Genomic DNA, 23236 nt, shown 5'->3' with positions numbered 1-23236 from the left:
ACAATGAAATCAAAAGAGCTTTGTGGAAAACATCTCTCATGATCTTTTAGTTTTTAAGTTTAAATGAAATGTTTTGAAAGGCACTAAAAAGAAAAAAAAAAAAAAACGCCTATACACAAGCCAAACTCTCTTTGGATCTATAGAGTTCAGTTTTGAATTCCTGTCCAAAATAGCTTTTGTTTTGAAATACTGCAATGTCATTGCTTTAGAAATGGCCATTGCCCTACAGATCTATAAAATGCCCCTTTAAACAAATCCTGTACGTCAAACATCATTGTCATTGTTCTTACTGAGTAATAAGTACTAGAGAGTCTCTTTTATGAATTATAAACCAGTAACAAAGGTCCTAAGAGGGTGATTTAAATGGTGCCTCTACCTCAAGCACTCTGTCTGGTTAGAGTGGCTGCCGGGAATCCCATGGCATAGGAACCAGATGGGAGTACTGAAAGATCTGTGAAGAGGACCCTGGGACTGACAGGCTGGCCTCAGGACACAAGAATAGGAATAAGTAAAAAACGTAGGGCCACTTGAACCTCTCAGGGAGTTATCTGGGCCCTGCAGAGTGTTGGGTAGGGAGCAATGTGGGAAAAGTATCCTGGTTTAGCATGTATCAGAAGCCTAGAGGGTCCACGGCAAAAGCCCTGCAAAAGAAACACAATGGGGCTGGGCACGGTGGCTCATGCCTGTAATCCCAGCACTTTAGGAGGCCAAGGCGGGTGGATCATTTGAGATCAGGAGTTCGAAACCAGCCTGACCAACAAGGTGAAACTCCGTCTCTACTAAAAATACAAAATTAGCATGCATGGTGGAGCACGCCTGTAATCCCAGCTACTCAGGAGGCTGAGGCAGGAAAATCACTTGAACTCAGGAGGCGGAGGTTGCAGTGCGCTGAGATTGCGCCATTGCACTTTAGCCTGGGCAACAAGAGCGAAACTCTGAGAAAAAAAAAAAAAAAAAGAAAGAAAGAAAGAAAAGAAAAGAAAGAAATGAACCCCATTCAGACAAAAGTCTTTTGAGTTCTTCAGTATCCACATTCTTCTTACTAAACATTCTCAGTTTTGGGATTCCTGCTTTTTGCGCCCAGTATCTTAAAATGTGCTAATTTTACATTGGTTATTCTTGCTCTATCCTAAAACCTACATTCTTCTGGGCAAGGCCAGGTGATCCCTGCTATAGGCTGGAACCTCTAAAATCCCGTGGTACCTGTCTAGCATATTTCTGGTCTGGACCACCTTGAACTTCTCACTTTTGCTCCTGGCATGGTCCCACCCAGCTGTGTCTTCCAGGTTCTTGACCTGCCCAGCACTTCATCTCTATCTCACTATCCACAGCAGCCCCTGCCCTCAGATTGTGGCCTTCACAAATGTTCCTCAGGGCCTAGAAAATGTATCCCGATTTCCTTGAGGAAAAGAGTTATTACAACTAAAGCAACTGAAGTTACCTTTGGAAAATCTAAGCAAAGCCTCATAAATCTGATAGGTATTGTCTTTCCTCCCCTCAGGAAGAGTTATAGGAGGAACCAGGTCAACAGAAGACACAGATTCCTTACTTTTTAACATTGGACTATTACTATTAATTAAACTTTAGACTTTTTAAAAAGTGGCCAAGGGGCAGAGTGCCTCAACCCCAAGAGGTCAGCATTGGAAGTGACCATATAGTCAGGGGCATTGGTATTACAAAGACAGCATGGAATTGAGAGTCATTTACATCTGGGTTCAGTGTCTTATCCCCACTCGCAAGTTGAAAAACTTTAGGCAAATCATAGATCATAAGCTTCAGTGTCTGTAAAATGACAATCCAATGTTACAAGCTCTATAATTTATTTTTAAATACTTCATTATAATTGGTTTGATATATGTGACAATTTAAGTTCCATTTCTAGGCAAAGTCAGCTAAAGCAATGCCTGAAATGTACAGTCCGAAAGTGTGTGTGTCTGTGTCAGGCAACAATACATCAGAAAGGAGATGGACTCACTCCTACTTCAGTCAATAACCATTACCATTTAGCAAGCTGAAAGTTTAGAAATGGGTTTTACCTGGTGAAATTAAAGGTATTCAAGACATAATGGGTTAGCTAAAATAATTTAGAAACACGTGTAAGAAAGAAGGGTAAGTCTTCTCTGATGCCTCAACTTTGTACCCTTGAGTGATGTTGCCTGAGACTTAATCCCTAATCTGTCCTTGTCTCCAACCATTGATTTAAAACGATTTCTGATTTACATACAAAGGATGCAGAATCCTAAATAGAGCAAAGCTTTTATTTTTTTTTTTTACTTAATATATAGTTAGAGCACCTAAAACAAAATAAAGCTGAGAGTTCATCAATCTGTCAAACAGACTGTATGAAATATTTTGTGCCTGCTTTGCTAATTAACGCTAGTCTAATAAATATCTCTGTGATATTTTGGTCTAAGGCTTGAATTCATTACAACTTGGTATCAAGCCTATAGAAGAAGTAACTATCATCACCCCAAACTTTTTGGGTGGTTACTGTGATTTCCAAAATGAAGCTGAAATCTGAGTGTAACCAAATTGGCTTAAATAAATTCTCAATTTCCGGCAGGGCGCGGTGGCTCACGCCTGTAATCCCAGCACTTTGGGAGGCCGAGGCGGGTGGATCACGAGGTCAGGAGATCGAGACCATCCTGGCTAACATGGTGAAACCCCATCTCTACTAAAAATACAAAAAATTAGCCGGGCGCTGTGGCAGGCGCCTGTAGTCCCAGCTACTCGGGAGGCTGAGGCAGGAGAATGGCGTGAACCCAGGAGGTGGAGCTTGCAGTGAGCCGAGATAGTGCCACTGCGCTCCGGCCTGGGCGAAAGAGCAAGACTTCATCTCAAAATAAATAAATAAATAAATAAATAAAATAAGAAATTCTCAATTTCCATCCTTCATATCCCACAGAGTTGTTGGGAAGTTACAAGTGAAAGTGCTTGCTGAATTCTCAAATGCAATACAAACATACTGTCTCAGAAAGATTTTTAATTTGTACAACTCAAGTTCCTCCATGGCTCACCAGCCTGGAGGTTCAAATGGAGTAACATTTTTGGTAATGTACTACATTTCTCTGCATCTTTATTTTAGCCCCCTTATCAGAGTCTTAGCTCCCTGAAAACAGGGCCCTAAGTAGAATTTCATGAAGCTCCAGCATGAATTTCACATGTATGCACACTCACTGCATCATGGGCACCTTTACCAGGAAGAGCTGCTATTTCTGGGCACTGCCAGGCCCCTCCCACTAATGCTCTAGAGCAGTGGTCTTCATGATGGGGGACTCATCATAAAGGAGGATGCAAGGCAAACCTTTGGGGTGTGATGAAAATATTAGAACTTCTGTTTAATTTTTATTTTAACCTTTAAGATTTTTACTTCTATATGTTTTGTAAAATATGTAAGACATTAATACATGAGAGAGCTCAGACATTTTTTAACAGATAAATATGTCAATCAAAACAGTTTGGAAACCGCTGGTTTCAAGCATCTGTGGATAGAGGGAAATATGCCTTTCTCCCTCTTATACAATATACTCTCCTGAGGGCTATTGCAGCAGTGGTCTTGTGCTCAGATGACATACAGATTCTTTAGTGGAAGAGCTCTTACATTCAGCCCACTCACCCTTCCCCAGCTTTTCTAGGACTCAGGCCAGACAGAGTCCAGGGAATGGCTGAGACAGGACACTTCCTCATGACCCACGTAGAAACTGACATCAGAATCACTCCACCCTCTGGTGATCAGAGCTCACTGTGGCTGACTCCACCTTTCTTAGGATACTTTCTCTCTAGGAACCGCTTTTGACTCTAGTATCAATACACTGATGGGACAGACCACCAACTCATCACAGATACAGGGCAGACATTCAGCAGACATGCCCAAACATGTCTGAAGCTCAGTGATGGAGACAATTCAAGCTCAGATGCTACTGGCTACATCACAGCTGATAGCCTAAAGAAATACTAACCCCTCACTGCTAAGTCATGTAATCATTTCCAAGGCAATTTTTACCTGTACCCGGGAAAAAGCCTTCAGGCAATTTTGTTCCCTGAGAGTTACCCCTGTGTCTGCTTACATATTCAATACCTGTGGGAAAAATGTGAAGTTATCTAGATACAGCATTTTACACCTGTGTATGCGACAGACTGTGTGAACTGAATCGGTATTAGAGAATATGGAATTTCCCTTGACAACATTGTGTTTTAACTATGAATTTTAATATTCATTGGCCCTAAAATCCCTTCTAGGAAAACATTTCCCCAAATTAGAAAGGAAGCATAGGAAAAACAAAATTTGATATACAAATATTCATTTTACACAGCCATTTTTTTTACGTGCCCTTCCAAATCCCATCCAAGCCTCCTCTCTGAGCCTCATCCTAAACACATACTCTCTATACCATCATTCTCCTTATATATACTTTTTTTTTTTTTTTTTTTTTTTTTTAAGACAGAGTCTCACTGTGTTGCCCAGGCTGGAGTGTAGTGGTGCTATCTCAGCTCACTGCAACCTCCGCCTCCCAGGTTCAAGAGATTCCCATGCCTCAGCCTCCTGAGTAGCTGGGATTACAGGGGTACGCCACCACACCCAGCTAATTTTTGTATTTTTAGTAGAGACGGGGTTTCGCCATGTTGGCAAGGCTGATCTCAAACTCCTGACCTCAAGTGATCTGCCTGCCTCGGCCTCCCAAAGTGCTGGGATTACACATGTGAGCCACTGCGTCCAGGCCTCCTTATATATATATTCTTATACTCCACTTGCTTAACACGGTGGGCAACCATACTCAGGAATACCCTTATCTATGCCCAGCTGAAATCCTCAGTCACTCCTCAAGGCTCAGGTCAGATTTTACTTCCTGTTTAGACCCTGAACCCTGACTGAATTAATTGCATCCTCATCTACCTTCCCATAGCTCTTTGTATTTACTGGGACTAATTAGGTGGTTTTATAATTTCTCTGACTCCCCATTATCTTGCTCAGCTACGTATGTCCTGCACAATCATGGCACAATCATGCCACTGTGTAGGCATTAGATCAAGGCATGTTGGATTGGTGTTATATTCAGGACACTGCAAGAATCTCTTGGTCTTATAATCACTACTTGTCTGGACAGCTCCCAGAACATCACAGCTAGAATGATGACAACACTGTATGGATGGATCACGGGACATGGCCTTGGGCAATGCCTGATGGCAGGCTCCAGAAAGAGCTTCCAGACATCCATGAGTAGCAAAAGGGACTGGGAACACAGGGAGAGTAGGTCAAACTGCACCTGTCCCCAGTTTCACACAGGGGCCAGCTCCTTGGGGAATACAACAGCCAGAGTTTTTGCCAGAGGTGCTTCCAATTGCTTGAGGAGACAGACTTACACATGTGAAACAACCTCAGAGTCTATGAACAAGCAGTAAATCATGATAAAAAGCATTATTGCTTTAGGAATTCAGAGAAGGTTATGACCACAGAGAGCTAGAGAAAAGGCAAAGGTTGTAAAAAGAAACGGGGTTTTAATGGGGTGTGAAGCATGGGCCAATACAAGCAGAGATACTGCTAGTCTCCCCCGTTCTTTACAGTTGATACAGTTGTTCCTGTCTAATTTTTTTTTTTTTTTTTTTTTTTTTTTTGAGACGGAGTCTCGCTCTGTCGCTCAGGCTGGAATGCAGTGGCACAATCTCGGCTCACTGCAAGATCCACCTCCCGGGTTCACGCCATTCTCCTGCCTCAGCCTCCCAAGTCGCTGGGACTACAGGTGCCTGCCACCACGCCTGGCTAATTTTTTGTATTTTTAGTAGAGATGGGGTTTCACCGTGTTAGCCAGGATGGTCTCGATCTCCTGACCTCATGATCCGCCCGCCTCGGCCTCCCAAAGTAGTGGGGTTCCTCTCTAATTTAAGGAGGAAGCAGGACAGTTGGATTAGATTATAGTACAAGACTTACTTGACCACCGATATCCCACAGGTCTGGAATTGGAACAGAAACTCTCCTAAAACCAGGCCCAGGCAGGCTGACCACCAGTTAGCCCTCTGCTTACATTCTGAATAGTCTAGATCGCCACTAACCACTCCAGAGCACCTCCTATATCCTAGGCACTCTGCTAGGTGCTTTACACACATTGTTTCTAAGCCTCACTATAGTTGACAAGGAAGGTACTGTGAAGAAAATAGGACCCAGAAAGGTTAGGCAAGTTTCCCTGGGCAGAGAGCTAGTGGGTGGTGGGACTGAGATTTGAACCCAGAAATTCTAACTGGCCCCAAGCCCAAGCTTACCGACATCCTATCTGTCTTCCTCATGGGAAAATCCTCAAGGGGAAAAAAGATCTTTTAAATTCTCAAGGGGAAAAAAGGTTGCTGCTTTGTTCCATTGTGAACATTAGTGTGAATAACAATGCCAGGGTTGTAGGCCATGGAGTTAAAACTGGCTCCTGCCTACTGGAATTAATTCCAAAGACAAATGATAATTGTGCAAAAAAGAAATACATTCTGGTACTGAAGTCAGCACTATGTAATCTCCTTGAATTAGGATGTAGTAACTTTACATATCAACTTGGAGAATTCTCTGATCAGGCAGACTTTTATTTCAAAATTTAAAAAAATAACAAACCGTTTCTATCTAGGATAACACATCTCTTGTTCAGTAGAGTCCCCATCCAGTGCTGACACTGCATTTTCTTCCTCTCTTCACCACAGTGCACTAGCCACACTGGATACTTGAGGCTGTCCTAGACATGGGCTTTAACAAAGCTGGAAAAGGTTCAAAGAGCAGCAGAAAGATCATGGAGATAGGAGGGCCTTCGTGAGAAAATGTCTAATAATATCAGTTGTATGGTTTAGAGAAAGGGAAGGCAGGAAGTAGAAGAGCATGACCTAGATCTATCACACAATCAAAAATTATATGGGGTGATCTTAAGCTCATTTTTACCAAATCCCAGTCACTTAGAAACAAAACAGAACTTGGTGACTCAACAGGACTTAGGTGAGGGTAGACATGGAAGAGAGGTCTTAGGATGACTCCCAGTCTCCACCCTAAGGGCAGGGACTGAAGACAATGCTTAATTCCAGACAGGAAGTTCAGAAAGGATGAGATCATTTCAGGTGTGCTAAGTGAAAAGTGCCTGTGGAAGATTCAGAAAAAGACATACAGAAAGCAGGAGAAATACAAGTCTGAATCTGGGAGAAAATAACCAGAGGCTAGAAATCTGAATTTATGAGTCATTAGCACATGGAAATAGGAGAAGCCATCAACAAGCATAGATCATCCAGAGAAAAGATAGAGACTCAAAGATTTGTCCCTTCCAGTCTGGTACCAGACTCATGGACTCAAGAAAGTTATTTTATTTATGTATTTATTTTTAGAGACAGGGACTTGTGCCATCACCCAGGATAGAGTGCACTGACATGATCACAGCTCATTGTAGCCTCAGACTCCTGGGCTCAAGCAATCCTCTTGCCTCAGCCTCCCTAGTAGCTGGAATTACAGTTGTACACCACTATACCCAGCTAATTTTTTACTTTTTTTTTTAGGGTCAGGGTCTTGCTATGTTGCTCAGGCTGGTCCCGAACTTCTGTACTCAAACAATCCTCCCTCCTGAGCTTCCCTAAAATGATGGCCAGGCCAGAGCCACCATATCCAGCCTAAGAGTCATTTTAGACAAAATAAAACATTATTCTGGGAGCCAGGGGCATTCTTCTCAGCAAGCTTGAGAGGCAGGCATTATCATTTTTATTTTACAAACAAGGACACAGAAGCTCAACAAAACTCAGCAACTTGCCCATGGTCACAATGTTGGCAGTAGAGAAGCAGAATTCAATCCCAAATCTATCTTTCACCAATGACCCTGTGTGCTCTTTGCACTACTTCACTAGTTCATTTAGGGACTGGCTCTCATCACTGAGTTATAAAAATAGTAAAGACTAACATTGTTATGATAATGAACAAATTATTGGAAACTGTTATCAAAGTATCATGAAACTGTTAATATTTGGCCATTTTTTGACAACAACAATGGAAATTCCATACAGTTTGACCTAACAACCGCACTTTCACTTGTATTTTATGTGAATGTCTACAGCAGCAGTGTAAATTTCTAAAGAAATTCTATACCCAATAGGAAGGGTAGAGGGGAACCAAATACTTCACCCAACTCATTAACAGCAAAAATATGTTGTGGCTAAAAAGAGAAAAAACAAATAGAAACACAAATTTGCAAGATAAGGAAATTCTAAAATAATTTTCTTGTGAAAGACAATAGCTTGTTAGTTTAAGTGAAACTTTATGTGTTGACTTTAGGTTGACCACCAAAAGTATTATGAAATATAAGCTAATAAAACACACAAGTGTGAAATATAGATGGTATATAAATACTATTGTCTGAACGTTTTTTGTTCCCAAAGTTTATATGTTAAAATCCTAAACCCCAAAGTGATGATATTAGGAGGCAGGGCCTTTGGGAAGTGATTAGATCATGGGGTGGAACCCTCATGAATGGGGTTAGTGCCCTAATAAAAGAGGCCCAAGAGAGACTCTTTATCCCTTCCATTATGTGAGCACACAGCTAGAAGGTGCCAGCTGTGAATCAGAAAGTGGATTCACCTGACACCAAATCTTTGGTACCTTGACCTTGGACTTCCCAGCTTCCTGAACTGTGAGAAATAAATTTCGTTTGTTTGCAAGCTACCCAGTTTATGGTATTTTGTTATAGCACTCCAAATGAACCAAGATAATAAATTAAAATATGTTTTCATCTACATGAGCACACAAAGGAAATTTAAAATATTCTGTGGAACAGATTTTTGGAAAATCCTAAGACTAAACAAACAATGGAGAAATATGGAGAACCCTGTAAATGAGGCATAAAATACTAGAGCTATCAGGAAACAAAAACCATTTAAATTTTACCCTTTTGTTTTACTATGGAGGAAACCAAGATTCAGGAAGAGTATGTCAGCAGGGACTAAAAATTCCAGTGCCTTACTCCCAGTCCAGTGCTCTCTGAAATAGATTAGAATAACATGCTATTTGAACACAATAATGTCCTTGTGCATTGCAACTGACCATGCCATATATTGCAGATGTAAGAAAATTTTCATGAGGTATAATTTTTATTTTGTAGCATAAGGTTGTTGAAAGTAAATATATTAAATATGTTTTATTTAATATATTAAATAACATATTTAATAAAAGCAAATATGTTTTATTATCATAAAAACACTGTGAGTTTTAAATTTTAACAGCATTACTTTTTCTTATTCAGCTTGTTATGATTACGGTATAACCAGAACACTGCCTTCTCCCAAGATGTCTTTCTACTGCTTTTGGATATTGCTTGTCTTTTTAAAGAAAAAGGCATTCTAAAAATAGGATACTGTCAAAATGGTTTGAATTTCAAGGAAAAAAAAAAACCCTAACACCTGCTCCCTGAGAAATAAATACTCAGTTCGAAAGCATGACATTTAGAATATGCCTTTGGTACAAAATTCAGCTGCAGATATCCACTTCAAAGATTGTTTTGAATCTAATTCAAAATAAGTATAGAATTAGCCTATCTTAATTATTCCTTCATTTATGAAGCTGTATGTTCTTCATGAAACAACTGTATCATTGTGTTCCTGAGCTTTGCTCTATTTCTCGTTAGAGCATTTTTAATAGCAACAGAGACGGGCTGACTGTCATGGCTTATCACTCTCCCTATCTGAAACTTTCATCAAAGAGTCTTTCAAATCCCACCAATCCATCAATCTGAGATTTACAGCTGGGAATTCATGATTTAAAGGAGAATAAATAACCCTGTTCCTGAAGGGGACCCAAATTCACTAAAAAGAGAAAGGAAGAGACAACCACCAGTAAAAGAATCAATGTATCTTTCAAATGACCTGTGAAACCCCAGTTTCCTCATAGAAACCCTTTAGAGAGGAGGACATCAGAGCTTCCCAGGCAATATCCCTGCTTCCAATAGAAGAATTTAGAATAATTGGATGGTACATGATACCCTAACCATCAGCCACAAGAATTTCTTGGCACGCTATCTGGAATAGCAAGAATAACTCAAGGGTGTTTAGTACCTTGAAAAGGACCACTGCAAAAGAGAATTAATTTTTTATTGCTGAATACAATCATGTTGCCTCCTCTCACAGGGTTATGTGGATTCATTTACTCTTGTAACAAATGTTTACTGAGCACCTACCATATGCCAGGCACTATTCTGGGAGCTAAGGAAACATCAATGAACAAAATAGACAAAAATTTCTGCCCTTATACAAGTTATATTATACCAGGGAGAAACAAACAAACAACAAGTAAAATGTTCAGTTTGCAGAAGGTGATAAGTGTTATGAACAAAACTGAAGCACAGAAAGGAAATTAAATGAAATAATATATATGCTTGACACAGCATAAACATTTAGAATATATTAAAGACTTCTTCTCTTAAAAGCTCTCAAAATGATTTTCTTGGTTTCAAGGCTGGAGTTGAAGAGAAATTGCATTTTCTTCTTGAGAAGGTAATAATCTTATCCCACTACTTCTAAATATGTGAAACAATAACTTTCATTTATCAAATTCTCACTTTGTGCCAAAAACTTTACATAAAATACTTCATTTCATCCTGTGAAATGGATATTCTCCTTACATATGGGGAAAAATGAGGCTCTAAGAACCTTAAGATCATAACTCTAATAATTTTATAGTAGAGCTAAGATTCAAAGGTAAATATACCTGGCTCCAAAATCCACCCCGCCAGGCTCTGTTTTTGTTCAGTGTTTAGGTATAGGGTGTCAGGAGATGGAGTAAGTCAAGAAGGGAAACATGACGATTATTCTCATGGTACTGCCTATTCCCTGCTCACCTCCCCCACCACTAATCTCTTGCTCAGGGAATTTCAGACTATATACATATGTGTAAATTGGGGGATGTTAGGATTCCAAACCCAAAATGGAAACCTCCTATTTGATGCAAGCTATTGCAAAAAAATCACTTTAGATTTGGGTATGTAACATTTCCATCACGATTTAAGGTTCTAGAGTAGACTTTTTTTGAAAGCTTGTTTTCTCCTCAAGCTGGTTGATAGCACTCAATTTACTACTTCTTGTTTGCGTATCTGAGCATATATGGTATTTAGACAGGATGACACGTGTTAAGGTCTAAGAACCAGAGAAAAACATCATACCAAATATAATCATTTATGTTATTTTCTGAAAGAATTTTTTTTAAAGAAAAACAAAATATATGGGTATATTCACCTTTACAACAAATCAACCAAATGATATTAACTAAAGCAAAAAACAAAAGGAAAAACTAAGTAAACAACAACAAAACAAACAAACAAACAAAAAAACAGAGTAAAACATGTCTTGTTTTGTTTTGTTTTGTTTGAGCCAGGGTCTTGCTCTGATGCCCAGGCTGGAGTGCAGGGGTGCAATCATGGCTCACTGTAGCCTAGACCTTCTAGGCTCAAGCAATCCTCCCCCCTCAGCCTCCTGAGGTGCTGAGACTACAGGCATGAGCCACCATGCCAGGCCTGTTTCTCTTCTTATGCTGGTTATGTTATCTTTTTCTCCATCCTCTGCCTTTCAACCTATTTTCAGTTTAGTCAAAATTCAAATGTTTAAAAATCCTGTTATCAATTATTTATTACTAAATTAATATAAACCATAACATCTTAATTCACCAATCTGATTCTTTGTTCTCAGAGGAATCGTATCTCTTTTTGTGGTAGTTTTTATTGTTACCTTTGTTTTCAGATCTGTCCTTTTTTCTTGAAGAAGCTGCCCTTCTGAGGCAGGTGTTCCTCTACAGTGTTCTAGAAGCTGTGTGCTCCTACTAGCCAAGCCTGAAGAAATGTGCATCCTTCGGTTTCTTCTTATGCTGCCCATCTTCTCATCACCACCCCCTTATTTTTATTTACTTTTAATTTAAAATGAAATGTACCAATAACCCTAAAGGACAAATTTTTTAAACTGTACTTGCACACCTGTTTTCATTGTTGCATATAGTCTTCTACCACATCATATACCACCTCCCCTGCTGTTTCAGTTATTTCTAGTTGATTCTCCATACAGGCTGCCTGCAAGACTGACTAATAGGAGTTTTAAAAGGTCATTCCCTTTCAATTCACACAAAGACAAAAACAGATTAAATACAAGGAAGTATTTGAATTAACTATTAAAAGCTAAAAGCAAGCGGATTACTTCCATGGGAAATATCAGAGAAACTGCCGTGTCATTTGCTTTTCCATGGGCTACTTTTATGCTAATGTAATAGGAATAAACAGTGGCAGGGAGATGAGAGCCTCAGGGGCTGCTGGTGGGGAGGACTGTGATGAGTTCAGAACTGTCCCAGAAGGTAACATTGATAAGAGACCAGGTGGGGTAGTAACAAACTATGAGCACTCCAGATTGAGAAAGCTGAGAAAGGGCTGAGAAACAAGAATTTTGAGTGGGCCAGCAAAAGTAATGAGTTATTAGACAAACACTTAAATCAAGAAATTGGATGAGAACAGAATATAAGAGAGCCTCCACAGATATGCTTGGAGCTCCATGTCAAGGTATGTTCAGAAAAAACGAAGAACTAATCGTGACCATCTATACGCACAGCCCAGCCAATACCATGTTAAATCTATGTCAAGTTCTCCAAGTAATATACATGTGTGTGCCTATAGTCGTCGTTATTTGTAAAATGTTTGTTCTCTTTATGATATTGTACATGGTAGACATTTGATGCATTTGTCAATTGTTGACTGCTGGTGAAATTATCTGAAACAGATAGTTTTACAGCTTGTACAGTGATAGACATAGTGAGCGTCAGAATTGTTCAGGGGTACAAGGTCTTGTGTTCTTGGGGCTTGATCCTTGAACAAGACTCTATTCTTAGGCTTCTAAGAGGTGGCAAGAGCCCTTTCTGGATTTGTCAGGTTCCTGTTTACTCACACGGTAAAAAAAAAACTTACCTTTTTCCTGTGCAGCAAGTGCCATCATTCATACTCATTTTCTAACAACTCTCTGCAAATCTGTACATTAATAGATTAACAGAGCCACTTCTCACTGTGACATGATGGGTGGGAATGCTTCACCTACCATAAGGTCCAGGAATTGGTCACCAGCATCTGATTATTATAAACAGTAATGGCAGATCTGGACTTCTGAACATTAGCATGGCTGGAACTACCTTGCTGGAGAAGGGTTTATTATAAATATTGACTATAATTCCCTTTTAAATAGAAAAAAAATGAACTTTTCCTGTAGTAATATAACCTCGAATTATAGGCCCTCTGGCCTCCTGGAGAGAGAGAATTAAAAAAAAAAAAAGGAAAAAAGGATAGTACTAAAAAAAAAAAAAAAAAAAAAAATACCCAGACAGCATAAATATGTTGTGTAATTTAAATGAGAGTTAAGCAAAGAAGGTGATAAAAGTAATCAAGTAGTAAACAAAGGGCAAGAGAATTAACATTGAACCAACAGGATGGTTAATTAGCTTGCTTTGCAAAGAAGATTTGATTTCTCCCCTGAAAGCAATGGTGGTGACAAATAAACCTCACCTACCAAATATCTTCAAGTATAATGTAATATATCCCCCGTTGCCTATAAAAGAAATGCCACTGAGTTCCTGTGCATGCCACCGAATTACCATCTGTAAGGGCCTTGCTCTGGGTTGTTTTGACAATGGTCCCTTAGTTTTTCTAAGCACTACAATTTCTGTTTGAATTGTTCCAGAGTAGGAGGAAGTGGGGAGTGTCAACTCAAAACATCTACAGGGCTCAGGCAGTATCAGTGGGGGCACCAAAAGGGCCATATGGGACCAGTTACATAAGCTCCACTGTAAAATAAAAATGTGGAGCCTCTTATTAATAAATTATTAAGAATTCCAAGATGGTTACAGCAGAGTGTTAAACTAAGTGTGGGCCCTTCTCGATGCAGGGCCCTATGCAACTACACAGGTTGCACACCCATAAAGCCTGCCCAGCAGCCATACAAAACAAGCTGCAGGCTAGGTTTAGCTCATGTATTAGCCAGTTTGAGACCCCATTCTAAAGGCTCTACTAGCCAGTTGGTGTGATGTGCACCTGCAGTCCTGACCACTTGGGAGGCTGAAGTGGGAGGATCGTTTGAGCCTAGAATTTCAAGGCTGCAGGGAGCAATGATTGCACTACTGCAGTCTAGCCTGAGCAACAGAGTAAAACCCTGTCTCCAAAAAAAAATCTGAAAATAAAATAAAGCTTCCAAATTCTCTCCCTACTTACCCTTGTGACTCAAAGCACACCACTGCAAGATGGCTGGAAGAGTTTGGAGCATGCCCCATGGCTGAAGAACAGAGAAAAATATGGCTGGTGGCTTATGAGGAAAACAAACTCTGTCCTTTATCTTCAGCAAGTCTTAAAGCCAACTCAGGAATGCAATTACTGACTGGTATGTGCTCGTGGAGAAGAAACTGTATGCCTTATTAACTCAAACTGCAGTAGTCCCCTCATTATCAGGGGATACATTCCAAGACCCCCAGTGGATGCCTGAAACCATGGACAGCACCAAACCCTACATATACTATGTTTTTTCCTATACGTATATACCTGTGATAAAGTTTAATTTATAGATTAGACACAATAAGAGATTCACAATAACTAATAATAAAACAGAATAATTGTAACAATATGCCAGCATCACTAATCTTGAGCTTTGGAGTCATTATTAAGTAAAATAAAGGTTATTTGAACATCAGCATTATGATAGCAAGATAGTTGATCTGAAAACCAAGAGGGCTATTAAGTGACTTAACAAGCTGGTAGCATATACAGCATGGATATGCTGGACAAAGGAATGATACACATCCCAGGCAGGACAGAACAGAACAGAATGGTGTGAGATATCATTGCACTACGCAGAACGGCACATAATTTAAAACTTATTGTTTATTTCTGCAATCTTCCACTGAATATTTTCAGACCATGGATGACCATAACCACAAAAGGCTAACTCACAAATAAGGGCGTGGGAGGGGCTACTGTACCTAAAACTCTGTTGCCATGGCCAAAGTCCTATATGGATTGCTATTCCTCTGAAAAACCACACTCAGGACCCATCTACAGAGTTCAGTCAATATGATTGTTTTGAGAAATGCTTCCCGTTTAAAGCAATACTGTAAGGCACACTAGGGTGATTAGATGAGGCTGAAGGTAACTGGTATACCTGTCCTTGTACAACTACATGTGTAGCTGGTACCTTGTATGGTACATACCTCCATCAGCAGGCTGGCTGGAATGCTCAATTTAGAGGGCTCTCTGGACAAACAGTTTTTAAAGGTGATGAGTATCTTTTATAAAAACGAAAATACCTCTCCTTAACTGATCTGCCATACACATTTCATATTTCCATATGTCAAGTTTGTCAACTGAGATAGACATGCACTATTTGACTGATTATAATTTTATTTCTCAAAATAGCTTATACCAAAAAAACGCTAATTGCCATATTGGTCTTGTCCACATCCAGAAAGATTCTAATCCAAACCCACGCAAGAAAAAAAAAAAGTTATTATTTAATGCAGTAAGTTTACCTCCACATATAAACCATATATGTATATGTATGTATACAAATGTGCACAGATAATGGGCTTCTCTAATAGCACATGGGATAAAAAGTAAATAGTATTGCAGTATTAGAGGGAATAAATTATTTTACAAATTTACCCATTTTTCCCTTCCCCTCTAGAATGTAGTTGGGGAAGAGATTTGCATCTGTCTTGCCCATTGCTATAGATTCTCTGACAATGCCTGGCATATAGGAGATACTCAATAAATATTTATTGAATTGAATTGAATCCATGGGATCAAAACTAACTGCCTTCCATGGGTTCTAGGATTATAAATAGAAAAAAATCAGAGACATGTAGCAAGACCACCAACTTCCCTAAATTCCACTGGCTATTTTATTTCCTAATTGGAACCTAACTCCTGTAGTCATTGCACCTAGCAGCTTTGCTGCTTTCTGATCAGCCTCTCATTCCTGTACCTCATGCAGACACAAGCTTGGGCCTCTTTGGAGCAGGTTAGGACAAAGGTTAACTTCTTCCTGGAACCTAGAAAAGGCTAATGAGCCCTGTGGAATAATATTTCTAAGTATTCACCATACTGGAATCAATATCAACATGCTGTCAGTGTGTGCATTAGCCCCACACTCAAACAAAGAACAGCCCTTAGAGCCCAATAATGATGCTGGGCGTGGATAGCTGGGGATGAGCAAGATAATACAGAAATGACTTTATCAGCTCTCCTCAAACACAAGGCTTCCAGGATATTACACAAGACTGTCATTCTTGTACTTTGTCAGAGATAGACAGAGTTTGGTTTCAGCCACTGATACATTCAGCAAAATAAATCCTCTATCTTCTTAACATAAGAGATAGATTCAGATTACACTTTCCAGACTGTAAGAGAAGTTTCTTCTTCTGTTCTGTTTGTATTCCCTGGCAACACCAGGGAATACAAACGTCTTAAAGTTAACAAAGCACCACAAATATAGCTGATAAGACAGGTTTATAACAAAGTTGAATCATTACTGACTCAGGTAAGACCTGCTTTGAGTGCAACTCCATCATGCCCACACTTATTGATGTAACATTTTCCATACAGAGATCCTGCTAGAAAGTTATGTCAAGCAAGGGCAGCGGCAAAGGTCTAAGCATCAACTCTTCATTACTTAAATCTCTAGGTACAAAGTAAATATTCACATCTGATCAAGATTCATGCTTATCCTTACAGTGAAATCAATCTTAGTGTTGCAAATGACATTTCATTCTACATGTGAAATCTGATTTTCCAATTAGAATGAGGAGGGGTGGGGTATGTGTGATAGAGTATAGATGACTGAGCTCTATGGTATACACAGTAAAGATGTCATAAAACTGAGATGGCCATGGGTAAGCATGTGTGCTGCATGGCCAGATCGCAATGGTTTAGAATCCTGGCCCAATCACTTATTAACTACATAACCTTAGCCAAGTTTATTCGCTTGGCTAAGGACTGGTTTTTGCAAAATGTGAATAATAACACCTAATCCTATAAAGTGAGATTATTACTCTCTACTTCATAATAATAAGGGCTAAATAAGATATACACAAAACTTAATTCAGTACTGATACACAGTAAGAACTGAATAAATGATAGCTATGATTGTTATTATGATTATTATTTTTATCATCCCTATGCGGCCTAGTTATCGGCAAAGAATTAACTTCTTTGTAACTTTGTAATTTATTTGTGAAAACCATAACCAAAAGTATAGAGGACATTAACTTCTTGTGAGGCTTCCATGACCTAAACTTTGTCCAATAAACATGGTCTTGATGATCTATTATTACTGTGAAACAAAATTCCTTAAATTGTAGAAAGTTTCAGTGAGGCACCAATAAATACAGCCATAGAGAAATCTCTCCCTTCCCCTATACACACACACACCATCTACCCCTTGGGGATATATTAAAACTAAGACAACTGAAATAGCCTTAGCCAGTAATTAAGACATGCAGCTAATCAGAGAGCAGCACAGGCTGTGGCCCTCTGCAAAGAAACGAAGAAACAAAACATTAGGATGACAGCTCCCATTACCAGGGCTTTGTTCTCCTGGAGCAAAAAGAGCACAAAAGCATAAAGTTGGAGAACTGTAATTGCATTTTGAACATTTGCGGGGGGGAAAAATTACAGGCTTGTCTGAACCGGGAGGATGTTCCACTAGATAACTGCGTCAGTCCACACCCACCAGCGCCCTTCCCCACCCTCAAAGCATGACTCCACTTTTTCTAACACTGCCCTTAAGGAATCTAGCTTTTGTGACTTCCAGTAATTGAACAAATCAACCATGATGAAGCAGCTGAAGAGCACTTTAGACAAAAGAGACAAGAATTAAGCAAATAGAAAACTCATTACAATGCTACCTTTTGCTTTTTTTTTACTCCTAGAAATTCATGTTACCAAACAAGTCTTTCTTCATTGCTCTTCTTCAGAAATAATACTTTAAGAAAATTCTAAAAGGCACTAAGTGATTTTCTCCAGATTTATAATCTAGCTACAAGACATACTTTCCCTTCCCCCATTACCATCTAGCACTCTTCCCTGTCACCTTAGAGCTTTTGACTTAGATGTGTTCACACCCAGCAGTCCCAGCAGAGCTTTCTGCTCACATTATATGACATAAAAAAGCAGGCAATGAACAATTCATGCTCCTAAGTGCTTGCGATAAAGCCAGGCTGAGCTGACCTCTCCCATCCTATACAGCTGCATGTCAGAAACATAAGCTTAAAGGACTGAGAGTAGCAAGCATGTGCGTGATGTGGTATAAACAAACAAATTAAAATCTGAGGCCTTTCCTCTGGCTGGTGCCTAATGGGACTAGCATGCTCAACTCTGTGCAAAAAAAAAAAAAAAAAAAAAAAAAATCACTCCAAGCTAGCTAAAGGTATTGCTTTTCCTGCTTTCCACGATATATCTCTTTAGCCCCAATAAACAGACTAAAAGAAGAGGAATTCAATGGTTGCCATTCTTTCATGTAAGACTTTTTGAGTAAAAACTATCAATTTGGCAGCATTAAGCCACAAGACCACTCCCTGATTGTAAGTGGACATATTGATCAATTGAACTGACATGCCTCCTCCTTTCTCTCCCCTAGTAGCAATCGGCTGCACCAGGGAAATCTATTTCATTGCCCAAAACAAAATGCAACATTCTGCTCCTTATCTGACACTGTCAGACTAATTTTTTAGAAAATAATAATAATAATAAAGATGCCTAAAAACAGAGCTAGGAGTTGAAATGAAAATGATACATGTTTAGAGTTTTGGAATTGAGTTGAGGTTATGACTGAGTCCAGAGATCTGTATTCCCTACAACCACTGAGGACCCTGATATTTATTCATCATACCCAGATTTTTGTTAAAGTTAAGCAAGGGATGGCAACACCACTGCCACTTCAGAGGCTCTCCCAGGGTTACCCTTCACTGCAACTGCCGCAGAGAGGAGACTTGTTCCTTTCTCAGTTACGAGTCAGCCTGCAAACAACTCCAGCTATTTCAGAGACTAGCTAGAGATGGAAAAATATGTGGCAGTCTTTCAACTAACTCTGAAGGACATGGGTTGAAGAACTACCATATAGATCAAAAGGCTCAAATAATTTCATTTGGTTTAGGTTTTTATGCTTTTAATAAATTCTGTCTTGAATATGCAAGAGATCCCCTTTCACATTAGGATTATGTCAAATGCTTATTCAGCATTTGTTCCTTACCATGAAGAAACTGAAACCCAACCGAGGTAAATAATGAATTTCATACTGCAAATCACTGAATATTTCATAATTCACAAGAGCAAAGAGGGGGCCAATTAGCTCTGCCTCCCAAAAAGAAATCTATATTTTTACAATGCTTACTGTTAACTACTCATTTTAAAGCTTATTTGGGGTTTTGCAATTGAAAAATCATCTCATGTTTATGAAAAATTCTGTAAGAACACTTAAAAATAACAGACAGAGCTGAAGCAAGAATAATTCTACATATTTTAATTCCTATATGACTCTTACAGGCCTTTGTCTTAACCCGGCAGCCTGAAAAACAGATTTAGGTAAAACAGCCCTTCTTTCCCCAGTCCATTTTAAGCAGAGATAACATCCCCCAATCTCCGCCTTAGCAGACACCGACTAACCAACAAAACAGCCGTGCAATTAAGGCCCAGGCATTTAACACTCACCATCTCCTGATCCCACCGTCTTCTTTTGATGTTTACAGCACATCTGTAGGATGCAATACTAGGAGATGCCTTGTTTGACCTGCTGCATGATGCTGTGACATCAGTTCAGATGATGCAGCTCATTATGGGAAAGACTGCTGTTGCTATGGCAACTGGGATGTGCTAGGAATCCTTGCTGCATTTCCAGTGGAGCCTGAGACAATACGGAAGCCCTGTAAGAAACAGACAATATGCAAAATTTAGACCAAAGGAAGAGGATTCCTCATTGGACTAAAATCCATAGGTTTAAAAGGGATTTCCCTGAAAGCATTTTGGAAAAAATAAAAATTATCTCCCCCTTTGTTGTTACACATTTAGAAAAAAAGGTGGGAGGAGAAAATAGAATTAGTACTAAGAAAATAAAAACTGAAATGTACAATGTTTCCGTATTAGACAATTTGATCACTTTTTCCTCCCTGGTCAGCACTGGGATAGCTTTTTAAAAGTTATTAAAAAGAATTTTTGCTCATCTGTCAAAGACCAAAAGAACAAAACAGCGAGCACAAAAATAATTAAAAATGGAATATAAACAGCTGACCAAATGACTCTAACTCTCAAGTAAACAAGTTTTAATTCTCAAAACATGGGCAAACCCTTGACCAATGAAGTCTGTCCTGGTTATTTTCCCTGATGAACACCAACCCACAGAACCTTCGCATGCAGAGTAAACCCAGCTTTCACCTGGTCATCAGATAGGCAGCAAAGGGAAGTTTGGAATCTAGAGGGGCATAACACACCACCCTAAGCTTCTAGTGACCCTTCCTTTGGCCTGCAGGGAACCCCTCCCTCTCATGGCCAAAACACATGTGAGTCTTTTCTGGGATCAAACCTAGTGGCTGGAACAAGTAGCAGACCTGCCAGAAAATTCCTAAATCATTGGCATTCCAAACACTGGGGTCTGTTTTCTTCTTTTCTGAACAATAAAACTGCCTACCACACAGATTATTTGTGCCCCTCCCCAACCCCGAAAGCTGGAACTGTGTGAAAAGCTACATTTAAACAAGATACAGTAAGGTATTTCTCCAGTTGGTAAAAGAAAAGCAAATCTAAAGCAATCACTTCTTTCCAGTCCTGAGCAGAAACAAACATCATGTGGTGAGAACTGGAGGGAAGGAGATATGGACAGAGCAGCCTATGTTTTGCAAATTTAATATTTGCAGGCCATTGATAGAGAAAAACAGAATCAAGCTGACCTGTATCCACTCCGTCTTCACAACTCTGAAAAAGAACAACATTCCAAAAGCTTAAAATAAGAGACAATTATGTTGCCTCCTCCTGCTTGAGATTTTAAAATGGCACTGTTAACCACCAGCATAGGGGGTGTGGGATGAGTGGCAGAAGGAATTCAGGCAGTGTCTCTGTAAATAGGGGCTAATAAAATGCCTGAGAAGTGCCAATATCCCAGCAGGGTGCACCATCAGCCTCGCACAGAGCAACCCTGCCCTAGATGGGAAGACAGACTTGTTCTTGCTTCAGCTAGAGAGGAATTAAGAGACCAAAAGCAGGAGGTGAATCTGCCTGCGTAGATCCTTAGTGGCATCAGCAGAGCCTGACTCCCTCCCTTTATCTTAGACCTCAGACCACATGCCACACACAAGGAGAGAAGTAGCAGGCAGCTACCCCAGTGCAAAGAGCACAGATCTGAGAGTCAGGAAACCTAACTGTAAATGTCAGGTCCTCCTAGAGCATCTGTGTGATATCAGGCCAATTGATTAACTTCTTGGGGCCTCAAGTTTTTCATCTGCAGAGATGATTGATTTAGCTAACAACCATAGTTTTCAGGTTTTTCATTAGTAATATAACCTTTCTTTTAATGATACAGATCAAAGTTGGACGGCCTTGGTTGAGGCAAGATAAGAAGCCCAGAGCCCAGACTGATGAGCCATTCTCAACCACTGCCTCCAACCTCATTTGCTATAAGCTGACGCTTTAAGATATCTCTGAAGAACCCTTCAGTCTCTGGAGAAGATAAAGAGACATGGATCTATTACAGAACAAGATTAGTCTTTCCAGAGCTGAAATCCACATGCTATAAAGAGGAGAGGACAGGGTGGGAGCAGGTGTTCCAGATTTGAATATGGCTTCTCAAGATGGTAAGAATCTTGTTAATCTTTTTTGCCAGAAGCAAGTCAATTGTTTGATGGGAAGAAATGGATGGCTCATCAAACCTGAGGCCAGGTCAAACTTTTAACAACCTGAACTAGCTAAATTGCTCACCCACAAAATGGCACTCACCAATGAAACGGAAGTGGAAGTGGAAACCATCACCTCCAAAGATGGCTAAGACCAAGTGTCTCTTCTTCATATTTTCCTGTCCTGCTAGCTGGATGCAAAGATTCCAGTGGAACTCTGAAGCCCAGAAAGATAATGGCCACACATTGTGGATGGAGCCTCGGTCCCTGAATGACTGCATGGAGCTCAACCATCCTCTTCCAACTACCTATTGACCTACACTGGGCTGCAATGAGTGAGAAACAAACACCACCAAGATTTTGGAGTAGTTTATTCTGAATAAATTATCTATTTACAGATAAAATTATAATAATTTAATAAAATATAATAAATTTTCTAACAAGATTATATTATATATCGTTATTTATGATAAAGTGACAGTGTTAAAAACATGTTCCTTTATTGCAGACTTTCTTTTTTTATTTCATATTACTTTAAGTTCTGGGATACATATGCAGAACATGCAGGTTAAATAGGTATACATGTGCCATGGTAGTTTGCTGCACCTATCAACCCGTCATCAGGGCTGTAAGCCCTGCACGAATTAGCTATTTGTCCTAATGCTCTCCTTCATCTTGCCCACAACCCCCTGATGGGCCCCAGTGTATGATGTTCCCCTCCCTGTGTCCATGTGTTCTCGTTGTTCAAATCCCATTTATGAGTGATAACATGCAGTGTTTGATTTCCTGTTCCTGTGTTAGTCTGATGAGAATGATGGCTTCCAGCTTCATTCTTTTTTATGGCTGCATAGTATTCCATGGGTGCCACATTTTCTTTATCCAGACTGTCATCGATGGGCATTTGGGTTGGTTCCAAGTCTTTGCCATTGTAAATAGTGCTGCAATAAACATACATGTGCATGTGTCTTTATAGTAGAATGATTTATAATCCTTTGGGTATATACCCAGTAATGGGACTGCTAGGTCAAATAGTATTTCTGGTTCTAGATCCTTGAGGAATTGCCACACTGTCTTCCACAATGCTTGAACTAATTTACACTCCCCAAAACAATGTAAAAGTGTTCCTATTTCTCCAGAGCCTTTCCAGCATCTGTTGTTTCCTGACTTTTTAATAACTGCCATTCTAACTGGCGTGAGGTGGTATCTCATTGTGGTTTTGATTTGCACTTCTCTAATGACCAGTGATGATGAGCTTTTTTTTCATATGTTTTTTGGCCACATAAATGTCTTCTTATGAGAAGTGTCTGTTCATATCCTTTGCCCACTTTTTGACGACGTTGTTTTATTCTTGTAAATTTGTTT

General features: G+C 39.6%; 1 protein-coding gene across 3 annotated transcripts in view; it reads right to left on the bottom strand.

Moving 5' to 3' along the window:
* Positions 1-19847, bottom strand: part of AKAP6 (A-kinase anchoring protein 6) — a 500428-nt gene extending 480581 nt beyond the window's left edge. For all 3 annotated transcript variants that reach the window (XM_030813201.1, XM_030813191.1, XM_030813206.1), the window contains exon 1: positions 19704-19847. The gene's annotated coding sequence lies outside the window, so the exon portion shown is untranslated. The remainder of the gene's footprint in view (positions 1-19703) is intronic.
* Between the last annotated feature and the right edge of the window lie 3389 nt (positions 19848-23236).

Source organism: Nomascus leucogenys, chromosome 1a (assembly GCF_006542625.1).
Source record: "Nomascus leucogenys isolate Asia chromosome 1a, Asia_NLE_v1, whole genome shotgun sequence".
NCBI lineage: Eukaryota > Metazoa > Chordata > Mammalia > Primates > Hylobatidae > Nomascus > Nomascus leucogenys.
The sequence above is the reverse complement of the archived record's forward strand: the minus strand, read 5'-3'. Positions and strand labels throughout refer to the sequence as shown.